This window comes from Somniosus microcephalus, chromosome 33 (genome assembly GCF_052327205.1).
Source record: "Somniosus microcephalus isolate GS21.2 chromosome 33, FLI_Smic_1.0, whole genome shotgun sequence".
Classification (NCBI taxonomy): domain Eukaryota; kingdom Metazoa; phylum Chordata; class Chondrichthyes; order Squaliformes; family Somniosidae; genus Somniosus; species Somniosus microcephalus.
The window spans coordinates 3908538-3932184 of record NC_141019.1 but is presented as its reverse complement, the minus strand read 5'-3'; positions in this window follow the sequence as shown (position 1 = coordinate 3932184).

Below are 23647 nucleotides of genomic sequence, written 5' to 3'. Positions count from 1 at the left end.
ACCACCCCGGAAAATTCAGCCCTATGTCTTTTCAGAGGCCTTCCTTTACCATCCGAGGCCTTGCAAGCGTCCAGCAACATCCCCTACAAGCTTAAAAAAAAACTTTTAACATGTATTGCAGCAAACCACTACTATAATAAAATCAAAAAAAAAACAGTCCAAAAGCTTAAATGCAAACTCACCTGAAAGATGTGCGTGTCCCTCTGTCGGTCTGCTTCACGCTGGGTTTACATGGCGAGCTTCGGACCCCGCGCTGAACTCAGAGCAAAAGTCCAAGTTCGCAGTGGTGACGTCGCCTCTCCCTCATTTTAATTTGCAGGGCGATGGATCTTAAGGGCAGCGCTGCCGGGTCTTTGAAAATGGAGGACGCCCAGGGACCCGCCACCAGTTGGCGAAAGAGCGGTGGCCGCCTTCTTTACGCCGCATTTTTGCCGGTAACGGGTGGCATTCACCCTCTGAATTTTTAGCCCGTAGTTTCGAAGGAGACAACAAATTGATCAAAGGCGGGTGGAAGTTTTCGAATGAGTACAACAACGCGAAAACAGGCAAATGTTTAAAGTCGCATCTTTCACACTATCAGTCCCAAATGATTACTGCGGAAGGATTTTCAGCTTAATGACTCAGCTTTGGAGCAAAGCAAGGAACTGATTCTGTGAAAGTCTTGTGAAAGCAGAGTCCCAGGTGCAGCTGCACTACAGGATGTCTTGCGCTGACTTTCAAGAACATGTCGAAAATTCTCCAGAGTTGCTGAAAGCAGCAAGAAGCCAACTTAAGTACAGGTTTAAGAAGTAAGAAACTGTGAGCAAAACCACAGAACTACAGGGGGCCCAACCTTTATAAAGGTGGGTGTAATAACATTTCCAAACATTGTGTCATGTGACCTGGTGTCACGTGACCAAACCTCCAGGATGCCTCCAACCAGCGTTGGCACCCTATCCTATCCTAGTGCTTCTCCTGGTGTAATGAGGGTCAGCATCGCAGGAGGTGGCTGGTTGCTCATGTGGGACGAAAGGATTATGGGACCGATGTGGCACTTGACCATGGCTGTTTGCTCCTGACAGGGAGTTGCTGTTGGCTGCATCTCAGGAGCTTGTTCCTGGGCAGCCTGGTGTCGCCTCCTAGTGACTGGCGCTGTGAGGGCGACGGCTGGAGCTCTGGCATGTGCTGCTGTCCTCGGAAGCAACAGCCTCAGGCGGCTCGACTTCACCCGTTGCCTTTCCACTGGGCCCTGGATCTGTGGCCCCACTGATTAGTGGGATGGCCGGTCTAATGGCAGCCATCAGATCCTGTAAGGCCCTAGAGATAGCAGCCTGCATCGCGAGCGCCAAGGTCTGGAAACTGGTGCACAGGGTGATGCATAGAAACATAGAAGATAGGAGCAGGAGTAGGCCATTCGGCCCCTCGAGCCTGCTCCACCATTCAATGAGATCATGGCTGATCATCCAAACTCAGTACCCTGTCCCTGCCTTCTCCCCATACCCCTTGATCCCTTTAGCCTTAAGAAATATATCTAACTCCTTGAATATATCTAATGAGTTGGCCTCAACTGCCTTCTGTGGTAGAGAATTCCACAGGTTCACCACTCTCTGGGTGAAGAAATTCCTCCTCATCTCTGTCCTAAATGGCTTACCCCTTATCCTTAGACTGTGACCCCTGGTTCTGGACTCCCCCGCCATCGGGAACATCCTTCCTGCATCTAGTCTGTCTAGTCCTGTTAGAATTTTATAAGTTTCAATGAGATCCCCTCTCAATCTTCTAAACTCCAGCAAGTACAAGCCCAATCGACCCAATCTCTCCTCATACGTCATTCCTGCCATCCCAGGTATCAGTCTGGTGAATCTTCGCTGCACTCCCTCCATGGCAAGAACATCCTGTCTGTTCTCCCACCTTTTGCCAAAAGACCCGCAGTCTGTGCTTCCATTGAGGTTGAGTCACCAATTGATTCCTGGCCGCTTCCTAGATGGGGAGTTGTTGCAGATTCCAATGTAGTTGCCTCACGGTCCACTGGTGTCTGCAATGAAGAAAAAGCTTTGCTGATGTTGACACAAATGATTCCCTGCTCTCCTCCTCCTTATCATCACCTTCATCATCTTCCTCATTGTCTGCTCCTCATTACTGTGATGGATCTGCAGGAAAGAAGGGTATGAGCTAAAGGTAGAGGTGAGCATAACCCTCTTGGGGTTAAGGAGGCAGACAAGGGGGTGGAAGCTTGTGGCTGTGTGGCTCTTCACAGGGATTTGGCAGCGACTGTGTAATCGTGCAGCTCCTAACCCGGCGCCTGCAATATGCCACCAACCTTGTCATCTCCCCAGGCCTGCTCCTCATAGAGGGTGAGGTCTTTAATGCCGGGGATGCTCTGCCTCTCGTGGGCATTGTGCACAAGCGTCTCCTGCAACAAGATTGAGCGAGTTAGGTGAAGCAATGGAGGGCTCTCTGCTAGGTGGTGTCAAACAGCTGCTGTAAGAGGTCTGGTGGTATCATCCTGTTAACGTGGAGGAAAGGGGTTTGAGGCTAACTGCTGTTAGGGTAGATGGTGACACTTACTGTAAGACCCGGAGTTTGAGCCTCCGTTAACTAGAGCGCAGTGTGAAGTGTTTTATTGTACAGCTCTTAATTTTAGAAGGTGAAGAGTGAGCTAGTGCCCAAGGAAGAAAAAGGAGTGGTTGGTGTGTTACCTTGACTGCCCTGGTCAGTTCAGTGAATTTCTTACGGCATTGCTCTGCAGTCCTGGAGGTGAGAGAGTTGGCACTCGGTGCCAGCGCCTCCACCTCCCCACATGCCACAAGACACATTTATTGGCAGCTTTCTCTCACGGAGACCCGGCAGTCTACACCTCCTCTGCTTAATCTCCTTGAGGAAGGTTTGGAGGTCGGTCTTGCTGAAGTTCTGAGCTCTTTTTCTGTTCCTCCTTGCATTTCCTTTGTCCCTCCTTTGGCTGTCTGTGCCAGATCCGCCAATGGAAGAAATTCTTGAAAAGTGGGAGAAAATCACACACGAGCCATCCAGTCTAGCTACCTGACAGTCAACTCACTGATCCAAACCCTTTCCTCCTTACCTGCTCTTCCCTCAGCCTGCTCTGGCAGAGAGACCAGCTGATTACCTATTTCTTCTCGGAAGCTACACCACTTGGCACAAAGGCGGTCATTTTGACTTTGGGCGATAGTGTAAAATGGGTGCCATTGGGGGAGGTGTAGAATGGGCGGCTGACTCGATATCTCCCATTTTACACTATCGCCCAGAGCTCTGTAAAGGGAAGACAGGTTACGATGTGTCGAGAAGGGACCCTTCATCAGAACCGTACACACCCGAAACGCCGATGCTGACTGACCAACTCCGGGCTGTGTATTGCCAACATTTTCTGTTGCTGTGCCCACTCTTCCCATGCTGTGAACAACGACTTGCATTTATATAGCACCTTTTACATGGTAAAACGTCCCAAGGTGCTTCACAGGAGCGTTATCAGTCAAAATTTGACACCGAGCCACATAAGGAGATAATAGGACAGTTTACCAAAAGCTTGGTCAAAGGGGCAGGTTTATGGAGCGACTTAAAGGAGGAAAGAGAGGCGGAGAGGTTTAGGGAGGGAATTCCAGAGCTTAGGAGCTCGGCAGCTGAAGGCACGGCCGCCGATGGTGGAGCGATTATAATCAGGGATGTGCAAGAGGGCAGAATTGGAGGAGCGCAGAGATCTTGGGGGGTTGTGAGGCTGGAGGAGATTACAGAGATAGGGAGGGGCGAGGCCATGGAGGGATTTGAAAACAAGGATGAGAATTTTGAAATCGAGGCGTTGCTGGACTGGGAGCCAATGTAGGTCAGCGAGCACAGGGGTGATGGGTGAACGGGACTTGGTGCGAGTTAGGACACGGGCAGCCGAGTTTTGGATGAGCTCAAGTTAAGGACATAAGAACATAAGAAATAGGAGCAGGAGTAGGCCAATCGGCCCCTCGAGCCTGCTCCGCCATTCAATAAGATCATGGCTGATCTGATCCTAACCGCCAATCCACTATCACAGAACCATCTCCTGAATCTAACAGAATTAGACACACGAAATAGGAGCAGGATCAGGCTACACGGCCCCTGGGCCCGCTCCGCTACCCACAGGGCCATGACCGATCCGAACCTAGACTCATGTCCAAATTCCTGCCCGCTCCCCATAACCCTTTATTCTCTTTACTTCTAGGAAACTGTCTATTTCTGTTTTAAATTTATGTAATGATGTAGCTTCTACACTTTTTGGGGCAGCATATTCCATGGGCCTACCACCCTCTGAGTGAAGTAGTTCCTCCTCATCTCAGTTTTGAAAGAGCAGCCCCTTATTCTAAGACTATGCCCCCTAGTTCTAGTTTCACCCATCATCGGGAACATCCTCCCCGCATCCACCCGATCCAACCCCTTCACAATCTTATATGTTTCAATAAGATCGCCTCTCATTCTTCTGAACTCCAATGAGTAGAGTCCCAATCTACTCAACCTCTCCTCATATGTCCATCCCCTCATCCCCGGGATTAACCGAGTGAACATTCTTTGTACTGACTCGAGAGCAAGTATGTCTTTTCTTAAGTATGGACACCAAAACTGTATGCAGTATTCCAAGTGCGGTCTCACCAATACCTTGTACAACTGAAGCAATACCTCCCTATTTTTATATTCTATCCCCCTAGCAATGAAAGCCAACATTCCATTGGCCTTCTTAATCACTTGCTGCACCTGCATACTAACCTTTTGAGTTTCGTGCACCAGGACCCCCAGATCCCTTTGTACTTCAGTACTTTCCAGTTTCTTGCCATTAAGATAATAGCTTGCTCTACGATTTTTCCTGCCAACGTGCATAACCTCACACTTTCCAGTATTGTATTCCATCTGCCAAATCTCTGCCCACTTACTTAGCCTGTCTATGTCCCCTTGCAGGTTTTTTATGTCCTCCTCACTCACTACTTTCCCTCCCATCTTAGTATCATCTGCAAACTTTGATATGTTACACTCGCTCCCCTCCTCCAAATCGTTAATATAGATTGTAAAGAGTTGGGGACCCAGCATCGACCCCTGCGGAACACCACTAGTTACTGATTGCCATTCTGAGAATGAACCATTTATCCCAACTCTCTGCCTTCTGTTAGATAGCCAATCCTCTATCCATGCCAGAATATTACCCCGAATCCTGTGATTTTTTATCTTAAGCAATAATCTTTTGTGTGGCACCTTGTCAAATGCCTTTTGGAAGTCTAAATACACTACGTCCACTGGTTCCCCTTTATCCACCCTATATGTTACTTCCTCAAAGAACTCCAGCAAATTTGTCAAACATGACTTCCCCTTCATAAAACCATGCTGACTTTGTCCTATTAAATGATGATTATCCAAATGTCCTGTTACTGTCTCCTTAATAATGGACTCCAAAATTTTACCTACCACAGATGTTAGGCTAACCGGTCTATAGTTTCCAGCCTTCTGTCTACTGCCCTTTTTAAATAAGGGTGTTACATTAGCAGTTTTCCAGTCTGCCGGGACCTTTGCTGAGTCCAGGGATTTTTGGAAAATTATTACCAATGCATCCACAATCCCTACCGCCACTTCCCTCAAGACCCTAGGATGTAAGCCATCAGGTCCAGGTGATTTATCCGCCTTGAGTCCCATTATTTTACCGAGTACCACTTCCTTCGTGATTTTGATCGTGTTTAGCTCCTTCCCCCCCCATAGCCCCCTGTTTGTCCAGTGTTGGGATATTCTTAGTGTCTTCTACTGTAAAGACTGATACAAAATATTCATTCAGTGTTTTTGCCATCTCCATATTTCCCACCATTAATTTCCCGGTCTCATCCTCTAAGGGACCAACATTTACTTTAGCCACCCTTTTTCTTTTTATATAACTATAAAAACTCTTACTATCTGTTTTTATATTTTTTGCTAATTTACTTTCATAATCTATCTTCCCTTTCTTAATCTTTTTGTTATTTTTTGCTGTCTTTTAAAGTTTTCCCAATCCTCTATCCTCCCACTAGATTTGGCTACCTTATATGCCCTTGTTTTTAGTTGAATACTATCCTTAATTTCTTTACTTAGCCACAGATGGCTGTCTTTTCTTTTACACCCTTTTCTTCTCAGTGGAATATATATTTTTTGGAAGTTGTAAAATAACTCCTTAAATGTACACCACTGATCATGTATCGTCTTACCCTTTAATCTATTTTCCCAATCCACTCCACTCAATTCCGCTCTCATACCTTCATAGTCTCCTTTATTCAAGCTTAGCACGCTTGTTTGAGAGCAGGTTTATGCAGGTTAGAAGATGTGAGGCCGACCAGGAGTGTGTTGGAATAGTCAAGTCTAGAGGTAACAAAGGCATGGATGAGGGTTTCAGCAGCGGATGAGTTGAGGCAGGGACGGAGACGGGCGATGTTACGGAGGTGGAAATAGTCGGTCTTAGTGATGAAGCGGATATCTGGTCGGAAGCTCATCTCGGGGTCAAATACGACACCGAGGTTGAGAACAGTGTGGTTCAGCCTCAGACAGATGTTAGGGAGAGGGATGGAGTCGGTGGCTAGGGAACGGAGTTTGTGGCGGGGACTGAAAACAATGGCTTCGGTCTTCCCGATATTTAATTCGGGAAAATTTTTGCTCATCCAGAACTGGATGTCGGACAAGCAGTTTGACAATTTCGAGACCGTGGAGGGGTCGAGAGAAGTGTTGGTAAGGTAGAGCTGGGTGTCGTCAGCGTACATGTGGAAACTGACGCTGTGTTTCGGATGATGTCACTGAGGAGCAACATGTAGATGCGAAATAGGAGGGGGGCAAGGATAGATCCTTGGGGGGCACCAGAGGTAATGATGCGGGAGCGGGAAGAGAAGCCATTGCAGGTAATTCCGGATAGATAAGAATGGAACCAGGAGAGGGCAGTCCCACCCAGCTGGATGACGGAGGAGAGGCGTTGGAGGAGGATGGCGTGGTCAACCGTGTCAAAGTTTGCAGACAGGTCGAGAAGGATAAGGAGGGATAGTTTACCATGGTCCCAGTCACATAGGATGTCATTTTGTGACTGAGATAAGGGCTGTTTCGGTACTGTGGCGGGGGCCGAAACCTGATTGGATGGAATCAAACATGGAGTTCCGGGAAAGATGGGCATGGATTTGGGAGGCAACGACACGTTCAAGGACTTTGGAGAGGAAAGGGATGTTGGAGATGGGGTGGTAGTTTGCAAGGACAGAGGAGTCAAGGGTGGGGTTTTTGAGGAGTGGGGTGATGACGGCAGATTTGAAGGGGAGGGGTCAGTACCTGAGGAGAGAGAACCATTAGCAACATCAGCTAACATGGGGGCTGACGTAAAAAAACTACGAGGCACTTGGTGTAAGCGTTAAACAAAGCTTTAATCAACTGTTTTACAACATGGAGGTCTAGTTGTGTCCTTCACTAGTTCCTGTTAAGAATGTCCTGCGCAAGCTGGGCCCGTGCCCGAGTATTTATACTCTCCCTGGACAGCACCACCCGCAGGCCGCTCAGTATTATTTCATAAGTCTTTCTTTCATGAATGACTGATTCATGTCAGGGGCCAGGAAGGGAAGTTGGGTGGTCAGCAGTTTAGTGGGAATAGGGTCGAGGGAGCAGGAGGTGGGTCTCATGGTCAAGATGAGCTCGGAGAAGGGATGATGGGAGATCGGAGAGAAACTGGAGAAAGATGTGAGTTCAGGGCTAGGGCAGGGGGGGGACCTTAGAGTAAGTTTAGCCAGGGAAGGAAGTGGCGGAGGCACCTGAACGGATGGTCTCAATCTTTGTGACAAAGAAGTCCATGAGCTCCTCACACTTGTGGGAAGCGAGGGAGACGGGGAGTGGGGTTCAAGAAGATGGTTTGTAGTGAAGAAGAGAAGCCGGGGGGGTTTATCTTTGCATTCCGGTATAGATTCCGAACACTGCATTATGAGCAACCTCGCCTCTGAGTCAGAAGGTTGTGGCTTCAAGCCCCACTCCAGGAACTTGAGCACAAATATCTAGGCTGACACTCCCGTGCAGTTCTGAGGTGCCGTCTTTCGGATGAGATGTGGACTAAAAGATCCCCTGGCACTATTTGAAGAGCAGGGGAGTTCTCCCCGGTGTCCTGGGCCAATATTTATCCCACAACCAACATCACTAAAACAGATTATCTGGTCATTATCACGTTGCTATTTGTGGGAGCTTGCTGTGCGCAAATTGGTGGCGCGTATCCTACATTACAACAGTGACTGCACTCCAAAAAGTACTTCATTGGCTGTAAAGCGCTTTGGGACGTCTGGAGGTCGTGAAAGGCGCTATATAAATGTAAGTCTTTCTTTTATTGCTGAACAAATAAACACTGGCCCTTAGATGTCAGCAGGAGAGACGGATCTCAGCTGGAGCTAACAGTGCCAGCTGGTATAGCTTCATTCGCAGGGTAAATCAGCACGTGCTATGTTAATTGACCCATAACAAGCCCATAACAGGTTTAACTAGACTCTTGGGGGGAGAAATTCGGTACCTTAGCGCCTCCGGGGGGCACTAACGGGGCGTTACCGGCTTTGCGACCGGGCGCGCCGATAGTACCGACGCCCGAGAAATTGACGTGGTGGTTTGCGGTAACCACTAGCGCCAGGCTCTCCTGCGCCCGGATATCGTGACGTCATCCGGCTGCGCAGCAACCCAGATCAGAAATTCCCTCTTTCCCCCTGCCTGAGCGCCTGCCATTAGCACCGACAGGTAGAGGAGGCGGTTTGCAGTCAGATGAGCGCTGGAGGAGTGCTATATAAAGGTGTCAACATCCGGTTTATTTTAGTTGGCAAAGAATGCTGCCTTGTCAGTTTGACATAGGCAAACAGGGGTTTTGAGCGATTTCCGCATTTTTCAGTTGAAGGAGTCTTCTGCTTCAGAAAGATTATTCACTTTCATTTAGGTGAGATTTGAAAGTGCAACATTTCCATACTTCAATGGTGGCTGTACTAGCACTGGACCTCGCCCTCCAGCGTCAATGTCGGAGGCAGCAGAGACAGAGAGAAAGATTGCAAAATGTGGCCAGAGGGAGGAGGGCCAACAGGGCTCTCAACAGGAGGCCTTACCCTCCCAGGGTATTCCGGCAGCATTTCTCCAACATCAATCTCACTGAGGAACAGTGTCTTAGAAGGCTCCGCTTCACCATGAACGTGGTCACAGAGCTCTGCCACCTCGGCAGCCAGACCTCGAGCCTCACATTAGGGCGACCACGGCTCTCTCGGTGGCAGTCAAGGTCACCGTCGCCCTCAATTTCTACGCCAGCGGATCCTTCCAGTGTGCAACAGGAGACATAGCGAACATATCGCAGTTCGCCGTTCATTGCTGCATCCGCGAGGTCACAGATGCTCTCTACAGAAGGAGAAGGGACTACATTTCCTTCCCCATGACCAGAGAGAAGCAGCGCGAGCGTGCATGTGGCTTTACCAGGGTAGCGGGCTTCCCCATGGTGCAGGGCGCCATTGACTGCACCCACGTCACTTTGTGGGCGCCGCATAATAATCCTGAGTTATTCCGTAACCGCAAAGGCTACCACTCACTTAATGTGCAGTTGGTGTGTGACCACACACAGCGAATCCTCCCCGCCAATGCCCGCTATCCTGGCAGCATCCTGTGCCAGACCGGTGTGCCAGCACTCTTCCAGCCATCACATCAAGGTCGCGACTGGCTGCTGGGAGACAAGGTCTATCCGCTCTCCACCTGGCTCATGGCTCCCCTCCGCAACCCCAACACTCCTGCCCAGCACTCACATAATGAGAGCCATGCTGCACCAGGAACATCATCGAACAGACCAGCGGGGTGCTGAAGCAACGGTTCTGCTGCCTTGATCGCTCGGGTGGAGCCTTCCAGTACTCGGCTGAGTGGGTGTCACTTTTCGTCATCATCTGCTGCATGCTACACTACTTGGCCATTATGAGGGCGCAGCCATTGCCACCTGGCATAGCCGCACCACCTCAGGAGGAGGATGAGGGAGACAAGGAGGAGGAGGAGGAACAGGAGCACGAACAGCAGCGATGGAGGAGCCAGCCACTCCATCGACCTTGTGGAAGGGCAGCCCGTGACCGCCTCATCAGACTGCGGTTCCAACGAATTCGAGGCCACTTCCCGGTTACTCATCCAGTCCCCATCAGTCCATCAATTTCTCATTCCATACCACACCCCAAAGCTGAAATGAGATACAGCACCAAATCTGCAACATTCCAATAATAACCACATATATACAACAACAACTATTAACTAATCACCCTTGTGCAAACCCTTACTTCCCCTCTTTACAGTGCCTTTTCCTAATCTACTGCTCCTACGTAGTGTCTCCCCAGTGGCTGCAGCAGGGCTGGTGGAAGGCTGCTGAGTGTCGGTGCCAGAGACTACAGATGGCCTTGCAGGACGCCCTCTACCAGTTCTGGGCCTGGAAGGCCCGGCTGTACGCTGTGCCACCTCCGGATGGGCGGCGGCAGTCTGGGCTGGCTGGATGACGGGCAGCGACAAGTGCAATAGCGGAGTGGCAGTGCTGGGATCAGGAATGCTGTCATCCTGAGAGAGGACAGCAGGTTTCTGCTCCACTGACCCACTCCCACTCCCCCGGGGCAGCACCTCAGCATCCCTACCAATCTGTTGGAGCAGAGATTGCTGGCCTGCTGCGACACGCGAGATCCCCGGTGGACTGTGGTGGGCCCAGTGACAATGGCAGCAGTCAGAGCTTTCATGGCGTCAAGCTGAGACTGCATGAGAGCAGCCTGAGACTCGATGGCAGCAACCATTGTCTGCATGACAGCACTAAGACGTTGCGTCGCTTCCGCCTGCGCTGCAATGGAAGCTGCCACATCGCCCATGACACGCATCATGAGGCCTGGATCCGCACGGTCTCTCTGGGAGTCCACTATCCTCTGCAGAGTGGAAATGATGGGCTCCATGGTGTGCAGAGCTCTGTGCAATGTTGGAGGCGGACTCCTCCACGTTTCTTATCACAAAAAGTTAGCATGCAGGTACAGCAAGTAATTCGGAAGGCAAATGGAGTGTTGGCCTTTATTGCAAAGGGACTGGAGTATAAAAGTAGGGAAGTCCTGTTACAACTGTACGGGGCGTTGGTGAGACCACACCTGGAGTATTGCGTACAGTTTTGGTCTCCTTATTTAAGAAAGGATATACCTGCATTGGAGGCAGTTCAGAGAAGGTTCACGAGGTTGATTCCTGGGCTGAAGGGGTTGACTTATGAAGAAAAGTTGAGCAGGTTGGGCCTATACTCATTGGAGTTTAGAAGAATGAGAGGGGATCTTATTGAAACATATAAGATACTGAGGGGGCTTGACAGGGTAGATGCAGAGAGGATGTTTCCCCTCGTGGGGGAATCTAGAACTCGGGGTCATAGTTTCAGAATAAGGGGGCACCCTTTTAAATCAGAGATGAGGAGGAATTTCTTCTCTCAGAGGGTTGTGAATCTGTGGAATTCTCTTCCCCAGAGAGCTGTGGAGGCGGAGTCATTGAATATATTTAAGGTGGAGATAGACAGATTTTTGAACGATAAGGGAGTCAAGGGTTATGGGGAGCGGGCAGGGAAGGGGCCAAATGACCTACTCCTGCTACTACGTCTTATGTTCTATGTCTTATGTTGCCATGGCCGAGAGGCTCTCAGGCACCCTTGCCGTTGCATCTATTATCTCGGAGTGCATACCCATCACCCTTCTTGTGAACGCCTCCCCATCGAGGTCCTCATCTGAGTCCTGTGCAGCAGTACTCGCCCTCTGGGGAGCTTGTCCCGAGCTACCCTTTCCCCCTGGCCTTGCTGCAGCCCGCTCATCCCTGGTGCATCACCCAGTGCAGACCCCTCTACTAAACCTGCCTCTAAAGATCGCGTAGTGCCAGTATCTGAGGTGGTGCCTGCGGGTGAGAGATGCAGTGACGCGGTGCTTTGCTCCTCCTCCTTTTCTCCTTCCTCACTCTCAGTGGGGGGCTCAGGGACAGGCTGGTCATCTGGTTGCTGATCCTCTGAAAGCATAAAGGCACAAGACCCGCGTTAAGGGGGGGGCAGGAAGGGAGCAAGGAATGACAGTATCAGGAGCTGGAAAGTGGGAAAGGCTGTCCTCAATCACTCCTTGCACAGGCCCTGGCTATCATTTAAATGTCTTCTTTGCCATCCCACCTTTATTCAAAAAGGGAGGGAGACAGAAAGCAGGAAATTACAGGCCAGTTAGCTTAACATCTGTCGTAGGGAAGATGTTAGAAGCTATTATTAAAGACTGATGTAAAAAGACTACTGAGCACGTGGTTTGAGTATAAAACAAGGCTTTAATCAACTGTTTCAAAACCATGAGATTCTAGTTACATCACTAGTTCCTGGTTACAGAAACATCCTGAGCAAGCTGGGCCCACGCCCAAGTATTTATACTCCTTGGACGGCGCCATCAGCTGGCCGCCCAGTGTTACTTCATGAGTCATGATGAGATTCATGACAAAGACGTTATAGTAGGGCACTTAGAAAAGTTAAATTTAATCAGGCAGAGTCAACATAGTTTTGTGAAAGGGAAATCATGTTTAACCAATTTTTTGGAGTTATTTGAGGAAGTAACATGTGCTGTGGATAAAGGGGAACCGGCGGATGTCCTGTACTTAGATTTCCAGAAGGCATTTGATAAGGTGCCACCTCAAAGCTTATTGCGGAAAATAAAAGCTCATGGTGTAGGGGGTAACATATTGGCATGGATAGAAGATTGGCTAGCTAACAGGAAACAGAGAGTAGGCATAAATGGGTCATTTTCTGATTGGCAAGATGTAGCGAGGGGTGGGCCACAGGGATCAGTGCTGGGGCCTCAACTTTTTACAATTTATATAAATGACTTGGATGAAGGGACCGAAGGTATGGTTGCTAAATTTGCTGATGACACAAAGATAGGGAGGAAAGTCAATTGTGAAGAGGACATAAGGAGGCTACAAAGGGATATAGATAGGTTAAGTGAGTGGGCAAAAATCTGGCAAATGGAGTATAATGTGAGAAAATGTGAAATTGTCCATTTTGGCAGGAAGAATAAAAAAGAAGCATATTATCTAAATGGTGAGAGATTGCAGAGCTCGGAGATGCAGAGGGATCTGGGTGTCCTAGTGCACGAATCGCAAAAGGTTAGTATGCAGGTATAGCAAATAATTATCGTTTATTGCGAAGGGAAATTAATACAAAAGTAGGGAGGTTATGCTCCAGTTATACAGGGCATTGGTGAGACCACATCTGGAGTACTGTGTACAGTATTGGTCTCCTTATTTAAGGAAGGATGTAAATGCACTGGAAGCAGTTCAGAGAAGGTTCACTAGACTAATACCTGGAATGGGCGGGTTGTCTTATGAGGAAAGGTTGGACAGGCTAGGTTTGTATCCGCTGGAGTTTAGAAGAGTAAAAGGTGACTTGATTGAAACATATAAGATCCTGAGGGGTCTGGACAGGGTGGATGTGGAGAGGATGTTTCCTCTTGTGGGAGAATCTAGAACTAGAGGGTCACTGTTTAAAAATAAGGGGTCGCCTATTTAAGACAGAGATGAGGAGAATTTTTTTCCCTCAGAGGGTCGTGAGTCTTTGGAACTCTCTTCCTCAGAGGGCGGTGGAAGCAGAGTCTTTGAATATTTTTAAGGCAGAGGTAGATAGATTCTTGGTGAGCAAGGGGGTGAAAGGTTATCGGGGGTAGGCGGGAATGTGGGGTAATCGGATCAGCCATGATCTTATTGAATGGTGGAGCAGGCTCGAGGGGCCGAGTGGCCGACTCCTGCTCCTAATTTGTATGTTTATTGTGGTGAGTCAACAGGAGCAACGTTGCATGAGGCAGGACTGGTCATTGAAGTTTCTCCTTGGCCCCGAGTCTCAATGGCCATACCGCCTTCTCGTGCCTGATCTACCGGACGTCCTAAAAACTAGTAAAGCTCATCTGACTGGTACCAATGAGTCAGAATGACAACGTAGCATGCGAATTTACCACATGACCCTTAATTGGAAACAAGATAAGCTGCTTCTTGAACCGCCAGTCCTTTTCTGACAGTATCCCATTTGTAAGTCTGGTTTAACAGCTGTTAGCTAAAGTGACGTGATCCTTGGAATTTTAAATTTGCAGCTTAGCAATTACAAGTGAATACAAAGACATTGCTATAGGTCTGGCAATCTGTGTGAACAGAGGGACAACCAGTAAACTAAGACAAGAGTATATATAAACAAGGCGAAAATATATTTATAAACTCAGGGATATACCTGTTTATACACTGTATGAATGGAACCGCGTTTATGTGTTCAACCATAAATGTATTTTGATGCTTTGGCAACATAAGATGTACCTTATCATGCCAATAAAGCGATTTGTATTGTATTGTATTGTATTGTATTGTGCTGCAGTTGTTTGAAGTGTAGCAATGATTGGAAACATGGATTGTCTCGGCTCACACATAAAAAATGGGCACTTTGGCAAGTAACCAAAGGGCTGCTGCTACCTGTGGGACTATATCCCAGCAGGAGTCAGTGCCCTCAGGTGAGGCAGACAGAAAAGGAGAGACAATTGGCACCTTGCAAGAATTCAGTTATATTTATGGACTTCATTACAAAGCTTCTTCAAGAGACAACACTGAAAAGTTTGGAAGGTTTGCTCCAGCACAGGGTGAACGGTTTTATCACCTCTCTGTTAAGTGGCAACACGAGTGAGCTAGCAATAAGGGAGGGGGTGGACTGGTTCAGAAGAAAGCTTGGTTACACTAATCTGAAATGTGGGTGCTGAGACTGGAGATCTGGGGCCTGGGAACTGAGACCGGAGATCTGGGGCCTGGGAACTGAGACTGGAGATCTGGGGCCTGGGAATTGAGACCGGAGATCTGGGGCCTGGGAACTGAGACTGGAGATCTGGGGCCTGGGAATTGAGACCGGAGATCTGGGGCCTGGGAACTGAGACTGGAGATCTGGGGCCTGGGAACTGAGACCGGAGATCTGGGGCCTGGGAACTGAGACTGGAGATCTGGGGCCTGGGAATTGAGACCGGAGATCTGGGGCCTGGGAACTGAGACTGGAGATCTGGGGCCTGGGAACTGAGACTAGAGATCTGGGGCCTGGGAACTGAGACTGGAGATCTGGGGCCTGGTAACTGAGACTGGAGATCTGGGGCCTGGGAACTGAGACTGGAGATCTGGGGCCTGGGAACTGAGACTGGAGATCTGGGGCCTGGGAACTGAGACTGGAGATCTGGGGCCTGGGAACTGAGAATGGAGATCTGGGGCCTGGTAACTGAGACTGGAGATCTGGGGCCTGGGAACTGAGACTGGAGATCTGGGGCCTGGGAACTGAGACTGGAGATCTGGGGCCTGGGAACTGAGACTGGAGATCTGGGGCCTGGGAACTGAGAATGGAGACCTGGGGCCTGGGAACTGAGACTAGAGATCTGGGGCCTGGGAACTGAGACCGGAGATCTGGGAACTGAGACCGGAGATCTGGGGCCTGGGAACTGAGACCGGCGATCTGGGGCCTGGGAACTGAGACTGGAGATCTGGGAACTGAGACTGGAGATCTGGGGCCTGGGAACTGAGACTAGAGATCTGGGACCTGGGAACTGAGAATGGAGACCTGGGGCCTGGGAACTGAGACTGGAGATCTGGGGCCTGGGAACTGAGACTGGAGATCTGGGGCCTGGGAACTGAGACTGGAGATCTGGGGCCTGGGAACTGAGACTGGAGATCTGGGGCCTGGGAACTGAGACTGGAGATCTGGGGCCTGGGAATTGAGACCGGAGATCTGGGGCCTGGGAACTGAGACTGGAGATCTGGGGCCTGGGAACTGAGACCGGAGATCTGGGGCCTGGGAACTGAGACTGGAGATCTGGGGCCTGGGAATTGAGACCGGAGATCTGGGGCCTGGGAACTGAGACTGGAGATCTGGGGCCTGGGAACTGAGACTGGAGATCTGGGGCCTGGGAACTGAGACTGGAGATCTGGGGCCTGGGAACTGAGAATGGAGACCTGGGGCCTGGGAACTGAGACTAGAGATCTGGGGCCTGGGAACTGAGACCGGAGATCTGGGAACTGAGACCGGAGATCTGGGGCCTGGGAACTGAGACCGGCGATCTGGGGCCTGGGAACTGAGACTGGAGATCTGGGAACTGAGACTGGAGATCTGGGGCCTGGGAACTGAGAATGGAGACCTGGGGCCTGGGAACTGAGAACGGAGATCTGGGGCCTGGGAACTGAGACTGGAGATCTGGGGCCTGGGAACTGAGACTGGAGATCTGGGGCCTGGGAACTGAGACTGGAGATCTGGGGCCTGGGAGCCGAGAGTCATAGAGTCATAGAGTTATACAGCACGGATAGAGGCCCTTCCGCCCATCGTGTCCGCGCCGGCCATCAAGCCCTGTCTAATCTAATCCCATATTCCAGCATTTGGTCCGTAGCCTTGTATGCTATGGCATTTCAAGTGCTCATCCAAATGCTTCTTAAATGTTGTGAGGGTTCCTGCCTCCACAACCCTTTCAGGCAGTGAGTTCCAGACTCCAACCACCCTCTGGGTGAAAAAGTTCTTTCTCAAATCCCCTCTGAACCTCCCGCCCTTTACCTTGAATCTATGCCCCCTAGTTATTGACCCTTCTACTAAGGGAAAAAGCTCCTCAGTATCCATCCTATCGATGCCCCTCATAATTTTGTACACCTCAATCATGTCCCCCCTCAGCCTCCTCTGCTCCAAGGAAAACAAACCCAATCTGCCCAGTCTCTCTTCATAGCTGAAGCGCTCCAGCCCTGGTAACATCCTCGTGAATCTCCTCTTTGATGTGCCTCAATAAATCCGAGACTCGATGTTAGTGAAACAAAACAAGGCTTTTATTGACTTAGAAGGTAACACACAGAGGAGAATGTATCTTCCATCCAGAGGTCTGCCGTACTGGATGTGCTGCAGGTTGGGCCAGCTTACATAGGAGCCAGGTATGGGCGGAGCCCTACACACAGTACAATACAATGGAAATGAAACTGAAACCAACCACAGTCACAGGCAGAGAAATACTGATGAGTGATGAATGGAATATTTCATCACATTCACCCCTTCTATAGATTTAGTCTGTTCGGGGGTTTGACAGTCCTCTGCGACCGACGTGGCTGTTGTGGTGCCGCGGGTGTCGGCTGGGTGTCCCCGGTGGCCTCCTGGGTCTCTGCCGGGGGTGCCGCCAGGGTTGTTGAAGGGGTAGTTGGTGGGGGTACCGTTGGTCGATGTTCTTCCGGGGGTGATGAAAGAGTAGTGGGTGGGTAAGAGTTGCTGTAGTCGTTGTTGCTGCTGTTGTCGTGGTTGTTGTCGTTACCGGCTGGGGCGACGTCTTTTATGGACACGGTGTCCTCCCTTCCGTCGGCGTGCCGGACATACGCGTATTGGGGGTTGGCGTGGAGTAGGTGCACTGACTCCACGAGAGGGTCCGTCTTGTGGCCCCTCACATGCCTTCGCACGAATACCGGACCTGGGGTGGAGAGCCATGACGGCATGGATACGCCTGAGGTGGATTTCCGGGGAAAGACAAACATTCGCTCGTGAGGCGTGGCATTAGTGGCAGTACACAATAGCGACCGTATCGAATGGAGCACATCTGGGAGGACTTCCTGCCAGCGGGAGATAGGGAGGCCTTTGGTCCTTAGAGCTAGAGTGACTGCTTTCCATACTGTCCCGTTCTCTCGCTCCACTTGACCGTTACCCCGGGGGTTGTAGCTGGTGGTACGGCTCGTGGCGATCCCCCTGGACAGCATGTACTGGCGTAGCTCTTCACTCATGAAGGACGCCCCCCTATCCGTATGGATGTAGCTCGGCATACCGAACAGGCAGAACAGGCTGTTGAGGCATTTAATGACCGTGGCGCTGGTCATGTCTGGGCAGGGGAAGGCGAATGGGAAACGAGAGTATTCGTCCACAATGTTCAGGAAGTAAACATTGCGGTCGACGGACGGGAGGGGGCCCTTGAAATCTAAGCTGAGCCGCTCAAAGGGCCGTGTAGCTTTGATTAAGTGGGCTCTATCTGGGCGGTAGAACCGAGGCTTGCACTCAGCGCAAGTGCGACAGTTCCTGGTCAGGGACCGAACTTCCTCAATCGAGTAGGGTAAGTTGCGGGACTTTATGAAGTGGAACAGCCGCGTGACCCCTGGGTGGCAGAGGTCATTGTGGAGGGTCTGTAGCCGATCCCCGGTGGCGCTGGCACACATCCCTCGTGAGAGGGCGTCGGGGGATTCGTTAAGGGCCCCTGGCCGGTAAATGATGTCATAATCGAAGGTGGAGAGCTCGATCCGCCACCTAAGAATCTTATCATTTTTAATCTTCCCCCTCTGTTTATTATTGAACATAAACGCTACCGACCGCTGGTCGGTAAGTAGGGTGAAGCGTTTGCCGGCTAGGTAGTGGCGCCAGTGGCGCACTGCCTCCACGATGGCTTGGGCCTCCTTTTCTACGGAGGAGTGTCTGATCTCGGGCCCTTGGAGGGTCCTCGAGAAGAAAGCTACGGGCCGCCCCGCCTGGTTGAGGGTGGCCGCCAAGGCAAAGTCAGACGCATCACTTTCCACTTGAAAGGGAGTGTTCTCGTCCACTGCCTGTAGCGTGGCCCGCTCAATATCCTGCTTAATGCTTTTGAAGGCGGCATGGGCCTCAGCAGAGAGCGGAAAAGAGGATGCTTTCAAGAGGGGGCGGGCTTTGTCGGAGTAGTTGGGGACCCATTGGGAATAATAAGAAAATAACCCCAGGCACCTTTTCAGGGCTTTGGGAGTGTTGGGCAGGGGCAGCTCCCGTAGGGGGCGCAATCGGTCGGGGTCTGGTCCGATTTCCCCATTCTCCACCACGCTGCCTAGTATGCAGAGGCGCGTGGTGTTGTAAACGCACTTGTCCTCGTTGTAGGTGAGGTTGAGTTTTTGTGCGGTTTTCAGGAACCTCTCGAGGTTCGAGTCGTGATCCTGCTGGTTGTGACCGCAGATGGTGACGTTGTCGAGGTAGGGGAAGGTTGCCTGCAAGTGGTGGTCATCGACCATGCGGTCCATCTCCCTCTGGAAGACCGAGACCCCATTCGTCACCCCAAAGGGGACTCTGAGGAATTGGTAGAGGCGTCTGTTTGCCTCGAAGGCGGTGTACGGGCGGTCCTCTGGTCTGATAGGGAGCTGGTGGTACGCTGACTTGAGGTCGATGGTGGAGAACACCCGGTATTGGGCGATTTGGTTCACCATTTCTGATATGCAGGGTAGCGGGTAGACGTCTAGTTGGGTGTACCTGTTGATCGTTTGGCTATAGTCGATCACCATCCGTTTCTTCTCGCTACCCCTTACCACCACCACTTGGGCGCGCCACGGGCTATTGCTGCGTTCAATAATGCGCTCTTTCAGGAGCCTGTCTACCTCGGTCGCGATAAACCGCCTGTCCTCCCAGCTGTACCTCCTGCTTTTGGTCGCTATTGGCCGGCAGTTAGGGGTAAGGTTCGCGAATAGCGAAGGCGGCTTTACCTTCAGGGTAGCCAGACCGCACACTGTGAGGGGCGGCTGGGACCCACCGTAATTGAGCGTGATGCTTTGGTGGTAGCACTGGAAATCCAGGCCCAAGATCACGCTCGCACATAGATTCTTCATGATTAATACTTTAAAATTATCGTATACAGTTCCGTTAACGGACAATTGTACCGTGCAGTAACCCATAATGGTCGATGTCTGGGTTTTATCAGCCATAGAGATGGTACCCCGAGTAGGGACCACCTTTAGGGAGAGTTGTTGTACCAGTTCAGGGTGGATAAAACTCTCCATGCTTCCACTGTCAATTAAACATTTAACCCTGCACCCGTTTACCTCGATGTCCACCATTGATTTGGATAGCGGGTGCGGCCTGGTCTGGTCCACTGTGACCGATGCCACTGTAGGGCCCTGATCGAGACAAGATGGCGTCCACGCTGTCTGCTCACAAGATGGCGGACCCCACGAGGTCGGGCAAGATGGCGTCCAAGATGGCCGCTCCCACGGCGCACACGCGGCGTTGGCGGGTTTTCCGGCGGGGTTCCCTCTGCACACCTTCCCGAAGTGCCCCTTCTTACCGCACTTAAAGCAGGTGGTGCCTTTCACCGGGCACAGGTTTCTGGTGTGCTTCGGCTGCCCACAGAAGTAGCAGTTGGGTCCCCGACGTGTCGCGGCTGTCGTAGGGCTTCTGGGGGGAGAGCGGGGCCCCGACGGTGTCGGGCTGCCGGGCGGGGAAGATGCCTTCCAAGATGGCGGCGCCCTTGGTGCACATGTGGCGGCGTGGACGGCGCGGGCTGAAGAGTAGGCGCCCGAGTTTCTCTGGGCCACATCCAGGGATCGTGCTGTGTCTGCAGCCTGTTTCAGGTCCAATCCCGTTTTTTCCAGCAGCCTCTGCTGGATGTAAGTGGAGCTGAGGCCTGTGATAAAGGCATCGCGAACAAGCTCGTCAGTGTACACTGCGGCTTTTACATCTTGGCACTTGCAGTCTTTGCCAAGCGTTTTCAGGGTGCCTAGGAACTCCTCCACCGATTCCCCAGGTCGCTGTGCGCGAGTAGCGAGCAGATGCCTAGCATACACCTCATTCGTAGGCTGCTGGTAATGCGCCTTTAAGATGTCGCAGGCGGCCGGGTACGTGTCGGCGTCTTGGATGAGGGGGTACACCCGGTGGCTTACCCAATTCCGCAGAATTCCGAGTTTCATACTCACAGCGTCCGTAGCGTCTTTGATGGCTGCGGAATTGTCCAGGAAGAATTCCATACACATAAACCAGTGTCCGAAGCGTGCCGATGCGTCCGAAGCATGCTGGTCCAAATCCAAACGTTCGGGTTTCAAGAGTTGATCCATTGTGTTGAAAATTAAGTCAATAAAATTGATGTGCCTCAATAAATCCGAGACTCGATGTTAGCGAAACAAAACAAGGCTTTTATTGACTTAGAAGGTAACACACAGAGGAGAATGTATCTTCCATCCAGAGGTCTGCCGTACTGGATGTGCTGCAGGCTGGGCCAGTTTACATAGGAGCCAGGTATGGGCGGAGCCCTACACACAGTACAATACAATGGAAATGAAACTGAAACCAACCACAGTCACAGGCAGAGAAATACTGATGAGTGATGAATGGAATATTTCATCACACTCTGCACCCTCTCCAAAGCGTTCACATCCTCCCTGTAGTGTGGCGACCAGAACTGCACACAGTATTCCAGCTGTGGCCTAACCAGTGTTTTATACAGCTCCATCATAACCTCCTTGCTCTTATATTCTATGCCTCGGCTAATGAAGGCAAGTATCCCATATGCCTTTTTTACCACCTTATCCACCTGTTCCGCCGCCTTCAGGGATCTGTGTACTTGCACACCCAGATCCCTCTGACCCTCCGTCTTGCCTAGGGTCTTACCATTCATTGTGTATTCCCTTGCCTTGTTAGTCCCCCCAAAGTGCATCACCTCGCACTTTTCCGGGTTGAATTCCATTTGCCACTGTTCCGCCCATCTGACCAACCCATCTATATCGTCCTGCAGACTGAGGCTACCCTCCTCGCTATTTACCACCCTACCAATTTTTGTATCATCCGCGAACTTACTGATCATACCCTTTACATTCATATCCAAGTCATTAATGTAGACCACAAACAGCAAGGGACCCAGCACCGATCCCTGTGGTACCCCACTGGCCACAGGCTTCCAGTCACAAAAACAACCTTCGACCATCACCCTCTGCCTTCTGCCACTAAGCCAGTTTTGTATCCAATGTGCCAAGGCACCCTGGATTCCATGGGCTCTTACCTTCTTGACCAGTCTCCTGTGCGGGACTTTATCGAAGGCCTTACTGAAATCCATGTATACCACATCCACTGCGTTACCCTCATCCACACACCTAGTCACCCCCTCAAAAAATTCAATCAAATTAGTCAGACATGATCTTCCCTTGACAAAGCCATGTTGACTATCCCTGATTAATCCTTGCCTCTCCAAGTGGAGACTAATTTTGTCCCTCAGAATTTTTTCCAATAATTTTCCTACCACTGATGTTAGGCTCACTGGCCTGTAGTTCCCCGGTTTTTCCCTACTTCCCTTCTTGAATAAAGACTGGAGATCTGGGGCCTGGGAACTGAGACTAGAGATCTGGGGCCTGGGAACTGAGACTGGAGATCTGGGGCCTGGGAACTGAGACTAGAGATCTGGGGCCTGGGAACTGAGACTGGAGATCTGGGGCCTGGGAACTGAGACTGGAGATCTGGGGCCTGGGAACTGAGACTGGAGATCTGGGGCCTGGGAACTGAGACTAGAGATCTGGGAACTGAGACTGGAGATCTGGGGCCTGGGAACTGAGACTGGAGATCTGGGGCCTGGGAACTGAGATTGGAGATCTGGGGCCTGGGAGCTGAGACTGGGGATCTGGGGCCTGGGAACGGAGACTAGAGATCTGGGGCCTGGGAACTGAGATTGGAGATCTGGGGCCTGGGAACTGAGACTGGAGATCTGGGGCCTGGGAGCTGAGGTGCTGTCGAAGAAGCCTTGGCGAGTTGCTGCAGTGCATCTTGTAGATTGTACACACTGCAGTCACGGTGCGCCGTAAGGTGGTGGATGGGGTGCCAATCAAACGGGCTGCTTTGTCCTGGATGGTGTCGAGCTTCTTGAGTGTTGTTGGAGCTGCACTCATCCAGGCAAGTGGAGAGTGTTCCATCACACTTGTGCCTTGTAGATGGTGGTAAGGCTTTGGGGAGTCAGGAGGTGAGACACCCGCTGCAGAATGCCCAGCCTTTGACCTGCTCTTGTTGACACAGTATTTATGGGGCTGGTCCATTTAAGATTTTGGTCAATGGTGACCCCCAGAATGTTGATGGTGGGGGATTTGGCGATGGTAATGCCATTGAATGTCAAGGGGTGGTGGTTAGATGCTCGCATGTTGGACATACTCATTACCTGGCAGTTGTGTGGCGAGAATGCTACTTGCCACTTATCAGCCCAAGCCTGAATATTGTCCAGGTCTTGCTGTATGCGGGGATGGACAGCTTCATTATCTGAGGAGTTGTGAATGGAGCTGAACACTGTGCAGTCATCAGCGAACTAGTGCATTGTTGGACTAATCCAGGTGTGCAATGTACAATTCCTGGGTGATATGCACTTGCCACAGCTGGATTGGCCCACACTCACTAGTTATACTGGTTAAGAGCTGTGTAGCTACTTGAGCAGCATACTTGTAGGTGCTTTCAGATTGGCTGCTCAGTTATGCGTTAGTGCTTGTGCACCTGTACTTGGCAGGCTTACAACTGTGTGGATGATCCAACCACTTGACATCAGTGGGTCTCGCCATGTCCTTTGAAAAATGTGTACCTGACGATAATGATAAACACTTTTAAAATTCTGTTCATGTTTTATTTTGTAAGACTCGTCACACATAAACAGTAAGTGTCGTAGGCGGACACTGAATTTTGAAAACGTTCTGTCGTGAGGATGACCAGTGCTGAGGGAGTGCTGCACTGTCGGAGGTGCCATCTTTCAGACGAGATGTTAAACCGAGGCCCCGTCTGCTCTCTCAGGTGGACGTAAAAGATCCCATGGCACTATTTTGAAGAAGAGCAGGGGAGTTCTCCCCAGTGTCCTGGACAATATTTATCCCTCAACCAACATCACTAAACAGATTATCTGGTGATTATCACGTTGCTGTTTGTGGGACCTTGCTGTGCACAAATTGGCTG